The sequence below is a fragment of the Pteropus medius genome, unplaced genomic scaffold (genome assembly GCF_902729225.1).
Source record: "Pteropus medius unplaced genomic scaffold, Ma_sr-lr_union100, whole genome shotgun sequence".
Classification (NCBI taxonomy): domain Eukaryota; kingdom Metazoa; phylum Chordata; class Mammalia; order Chiroptera; family Pteropodidae; genus Pteropus; species Pteropus medius.
In genome coordinates, this window is record NW_024355523.1 from 2,852,616 (window position 1) to 2,858,237 (window position 5,622).

The following is a 5,622-nucleotide window of genomic DNA, read 5'->3' on the forward strand; positions in this document are numbered from 1 at the left end:
ATCTAGATTTAAAAATAAGATAAAAATTGTGTTTATTCACAAATGACTTGGTTGTTTACATAGAAAATCCTATGGAATCTACAGAAAAAGCTATTGTAACTAATAAGTGAGTTTACTAACATTACACAATACAAAGTCAATACAAAATATCATTTGTATATTTATAAACTACCAATTTAAAAATCTCATTTACACAATAACATCAAAATATAAAATTCTACAGCTATATCTGACAAAAGATGCACAAGACCTGAAAACTAGAAATATTGCTGATAGAAATTAAGGAGGATTAAATCACACACACACACACACACACACACACACACACTTTTACTGTCCTAATGGATTGGAAAACTCAATATTGTTAAAATTTCAATTCTATTGAATTTATTTATAGCTTCAATGCAACTCTAATAAAAATTCCAGCAGAAATTTATAGAAATTCAAAAGTTGATTCAAAAGAAAATGCAAAACAATTTGGAAAAAGATCAGAGTTGGAGGATTTACGCTATCCAAGTTCGAAACTTAGTATAAAGCTACTATGTAATCATGACAACTGGTGTTGACATCAAGGTAGATCAGTGAAATAGACTAGATAGGCCAGAAATAGATTAACACATATGTATGTTACAAATTTCTTATGCCTCCCCAAAATTTGTATGTTGAAGCCTTAATCCCCAATGTGATTGTATTTTGAGATAGGGCCTATGTAGAGAGAATTAAGGTTAAATGAGATCATAAGAATGAGACTGTTATTTAGTAAGATTAGTGTCCTCATAAGAAGAGACATCAGAGAGCTCAAAGGCAGCTATTTGCAAGCTAGGAGGAAAGCTCTCATCAGAAATCAAATCAGCTGGAACCTTGATTTTGGATTTCTAACCTCTAGAACTGTGAGAAAATAAATTTCTGTTGTGTAAGCCACCCAGTCTAAGGTATTTTGTGTGGCAGCCTGAAAAGACTAATATAACAAATATAGTCAACTAATTTTTGATCAAGATGCAAAGGAAATTTTGTGAAGAAAGGATAGTTTTTTCAACAAATGGTGTAATAGCAATTGCATATTCATATACAAAAAAATAATAAATCTCAGTCTATCATATACCCAAAAATTAACTCATAGTGGGGTATAGACTTAAACGTGAAATATAAAACTATAAAACATCTGGAAGGAAACACGAGAGAAAATATTTGTAACCCCGGGTTAAGGAAAGATTTTTTAGATATAACACAAAAGGACAATCCATGAAAAAAAAATTGATGAAATGAACTTCATCAAGATAAAGAACTCCTGCTTTTCCAAAGGACATACAAGAAAATGAAATATAAGCCACAGATGGAGAGAAAATGCTTGCAAATTATGTATCTGATAAAGTACTATATTCTGTGTTTTTTTAATAATATTTTTTTATTTTTATAGTTGGCATACTATGTTATATTAGTTTCAAGTGTACAACACAGTGATTAGACATCTATATAATTCATGAAGTGATCACTCAATAAATATAGTACCCCTCTGATACTGTACAGTTTTTACAATATTATTGACTTATCCCTTATGCTATACTTTATATCTCCATTACTATTTTGTAAGTACTAATTTGTACTTCTTAATCTCTTTCCCCTTTTTCACTGACCTCCCCCCACCCTAACACTGCTGCCTTCTTGTAACCCTCAAAATGTTCTCTGTATCTATGGTATTCTGTGTTTTGATAGACTTTTTGTTACCATAATAAAAGTTAGGGACAAAAAGATTAGTTTGAATGAATTCATCTTTGATCCTATTATCTTGGGTCGTTACTTTTAGAACTGATCAAATTCACTGGTGAAAAACAACCCATCTCCAGTCTCTGACTCCTATGTCATTTTTGGTGATATCTCAAAGATTACTAAAATGGTTTTGCAATCACAGTTGCAAAAGTTTTCAGTGACCTGATGAAGAATGATATGAAGAAATGAAGAAAACCTAGGAGCAGGCTGGGCAAGTTTCTTCATCATCCACAACATTGGGTTTCTATTTTGTAGGATTTGAGAACAGATAATCTCTAGATTCCTTTCTAATGTCTAATCCTATATTTTTGATTATAAGAAAGAGTGCTCGTCTATTTGTGGTTGTTACATTTGCTCATCTTTGCTCCTAGATATCATTAAGTGTATGTTTAAAGCCCCTGAGGATAAGAAGTCATAGTGGGCATACTGGGCAAAATCAGCTACAGGGATATATTTCTTATAACTAAACATTTTTGCTTTAAAGATCTTAAACTATATGTGAGCTAAACTCTCTTCATTGACCCAGTGATCACACTATGGCAACTGTTGGCTGGCTGCAATTTTCAATCCATTTTCTATCTCCTCCTCCTTATTCTTTAAATCTTTTATGTCTGATCTTTGGTTTGAAAGGCAACATCTCACTCAATTTACATTTCTAATACCAAAGTAATTCTTATGCATGTACATTAAGCCTGACAATATTTATTTGCATGCAGAACATATGTTCAAAGGCATATACATAAGCATATCTGTTATACCTTTCCCATTCTGATTGCCTTGTGTATAAGACTGAGCCTCTTCTCTCTTTTATCACAAGCCCCTCTTGGACTGAGCAAGCTGGAAATTCAGTTTTATTTTAGACCAGCTTGAACACAATGTTCACTCGAAGAGCATTTACTGCTACTTAGTTGATATGAAAACATGAAAATAGAAGGTAGGCACAAGCCACACCTTAGCCATTGCTTTTAATTTGCCAACACATGCAGCCTCTGCAAGAGCAGTTAACAAATGATAGGACTGAATTAGGTGTCCTCTCCTTGATGGAAATTTTAATGAAGTGGGTAATGAACCAAAGGTAGAGAGAATCAGGCAGAAAGAGAAACTAAATGCATGAATAGTTTGGAAACATATAACCCATCAGAATGCCTGAACTAAATCAATGAGTCCTTGATATATTTCTGAGCAATGAATATTTTTAATGGAGTCATTGCTGCTCTCTTAAAAAGAACAAAACCAGAGAAATATACCCTCACAGTTTTAGAAAACTAGTCTTTATCTAAGTCCTCTTTCCTGCGAATAACTAATTTCCTTGAATGTTAGAATGTCGTATTTTCTAAATGCTAGAAACTCAGAGCCTACTAGAGAAAGCAGGAACTTGAAATTTTCAAGGATAATTTTTTTTGCTACATTTACGTCCACTGCCATTCATGTTTAGGTTAACACAAATAGCAACTGTGTCAAATGGGCAAATATACTCCTTACGCTGTGCAGCAAAAGTTAAACTGTGGGTGACTAAAATGTGGAAGGAATATGTAGAGTATCAGACTATTTTTGGAATTTTGTTATTAACAGTCTTTAAATGTGCCCTACTTTTCTAAGTCTGCTCCTTTTTAGGTAGAAGATTCTAATGAATTCTTTTGCTAGGAATCATGGAATTTTACAGCATATGTATAATAAAATTTTCATTACATGTAAAATAAAGTTTCCATATATATAAATTTGATGTACATTCAAAATCAAACAATTCATCTTGGAAACAAAAGAGGAAATTCACATATAATTTCAATTTAACATGATTTAGCATATAGGCAGTTCGAAATGATAAAAAGATCATGGTCTTTTGGAATAAAACAAGCCTTGATATAAACCTAGTTTTGTTATTTATAAACTACAACATTGAGCAAGTAGCTAACAATCTCTCTGAGACTCAGTGTCCTCATCTGCAAATTGAGGTTAATCCCTTTTTACGTCATTATGTATTTCCAAAAATTAAATGAATTAATATAGGTGAGAAACATGGGGTTTTATTTTTTGGAAACCTATAAATGAGACAAAAAACAGCAAAAATAAAAAGAATTCAGAAAAGATGTCTAACTGGAGAGACAATATTGGTAATGCTTTCCCAATAAAAAAATATTAAAAACATCTCATGGAAACTAGATAGAACAGTGGTGAAAGACATTAATCATTAATATGTATTTACTAGAAATTCTATTCTGTCACAAGTAGAGTTCTTTTTTTTTTTTTGTCTTGTTTTATTGATAAATTTAGCTCTCTGAAGTTTGTGGCATAAATATAGGAACGTGCCGTTCTAGACTCCTTTCTGATAAACAAGGAAGAACCAGTTATAGTAAAGTGAAAATGAAGGCAATATTACAGGGAAAGTGGCCATGGTGTTCTTTAGTTTTGTTGTTGTTGTTGTTGTTGTTATTGTTGTTGTTGTTGTTGGCATTCTTTTGTTTTAATAGTCAAGAAAAAGAAAATTGGGACACGCTTTTAAAAAATTTACTGTACAAAAATCCTTTCAGGAGATATTTTCAAAAATAGATTCCCTGATCTCATTCCCAGAGAGCCAAGAGTCTGAACTTGAAAACTCTTCCAGGTTAATCTTGTGTTAGCTAGAATTTGAAACAGCTGACTAAAACAACAGAGTATCAAATACTATAAGGTTCATAGAAAAACATAAATCTATAAAAAGAAATAGATCTAGAAGAATGGAAGATTCTCAAACTGAATTCTGATGAGGAAGGAAAGTGGGAGATCTATAAATAAACTCAAAGGCACTCACATTTTCAAAGGACTTGCACATAAAGTGGAAAGAAAGGTATTTTAACCAAGGACAGTGATTAAACTTTGAGGATGGCGAAAATTTGCATGAACCAGATATTCAGTACTTGGGACAGACAAAATAATGTTAATTATCAAAACAAGTGAAAAAGCACTCTCAGCTCCTTTTTTTTTTCTTCTCAATTCCTATAAAGGAGACTGACCTTTCTAACTCGACAAAATAGAACAGATTACTAGTCAAATATCATTGCATAATAGAAACTTCAAAATCTCATTAGCATATAGCAATAAGCATATATTTATTTCTCTCTGACATATTCCCAGCTCATGCTCCTCCTGGGACCAACAACCTTGCCAGTATATGTTCTTATGAGAATGGAAGAAGCACAGGAGGGCATGCCCACTCATGCATGCCAGAGTTGATTCCCTTTTTGTACAAGGTCTGCTTATATTTCATTGGCCAAAGCAAGTCACATAGCTGAGCTCAGTATCAAAGAACCTTTTTTAGAAGGAATCTCCAACTTAAATTACAAAGGAAATAGAGGAAAAAGTGAAAAGTTAGGGCCAATCATTTAATCTACCACACACCCTAGTAAAATCATAATACGATGTCTTTTTTTATTTTATTATATTATACAATGTAATGCCAAAGATATTAAAGGTTTTATTTTTAGACAAGGAAGCTGATTTAAAAAATGAAACCTATGTCCTGAACCTAAGCTCAATGCTCTCTCCAGTGGAAATATACTGCCTCAAAATACTCAAGGCATAATTACTGTTGTTGAATATTCAAAGATTTTTAGAAAATATTTTGAAAATGAGTTTATTTATTCATTTAGAATTCTCTAGTTCCTGCTATGTGAAGGTATAGTGCTCTAGCAAGGGAAATAGCATTCTTGAAGATTTAATAGCAAGCGAAATAGCATTCTTGTTGAATATATAGACCAGTGACATTGTTTTAAAAATGAAAGACATATAAACTTTTCCAAATACTTTATTCAAATGTGTTTTATTGTTTATTTTCTATGAAAAAGAATTAATAAAAACACAGTAAATAAACCTTTAATA

General features: G+C 32.0%; 1 long non-coding RNA gene across 3 annotated transcripts in view; it reads left to right on the plus strand.

Annotated features, from left to right (window-relative positions):
• LOC120599655 (uncharacterized) overlaps nt 1–5,622 on the plus strand; it is a 461,597-nt gene that overhangs the window by 252,625 nt on the left and 203,350 nt on the right. The window lies entirely within an intron of this gene.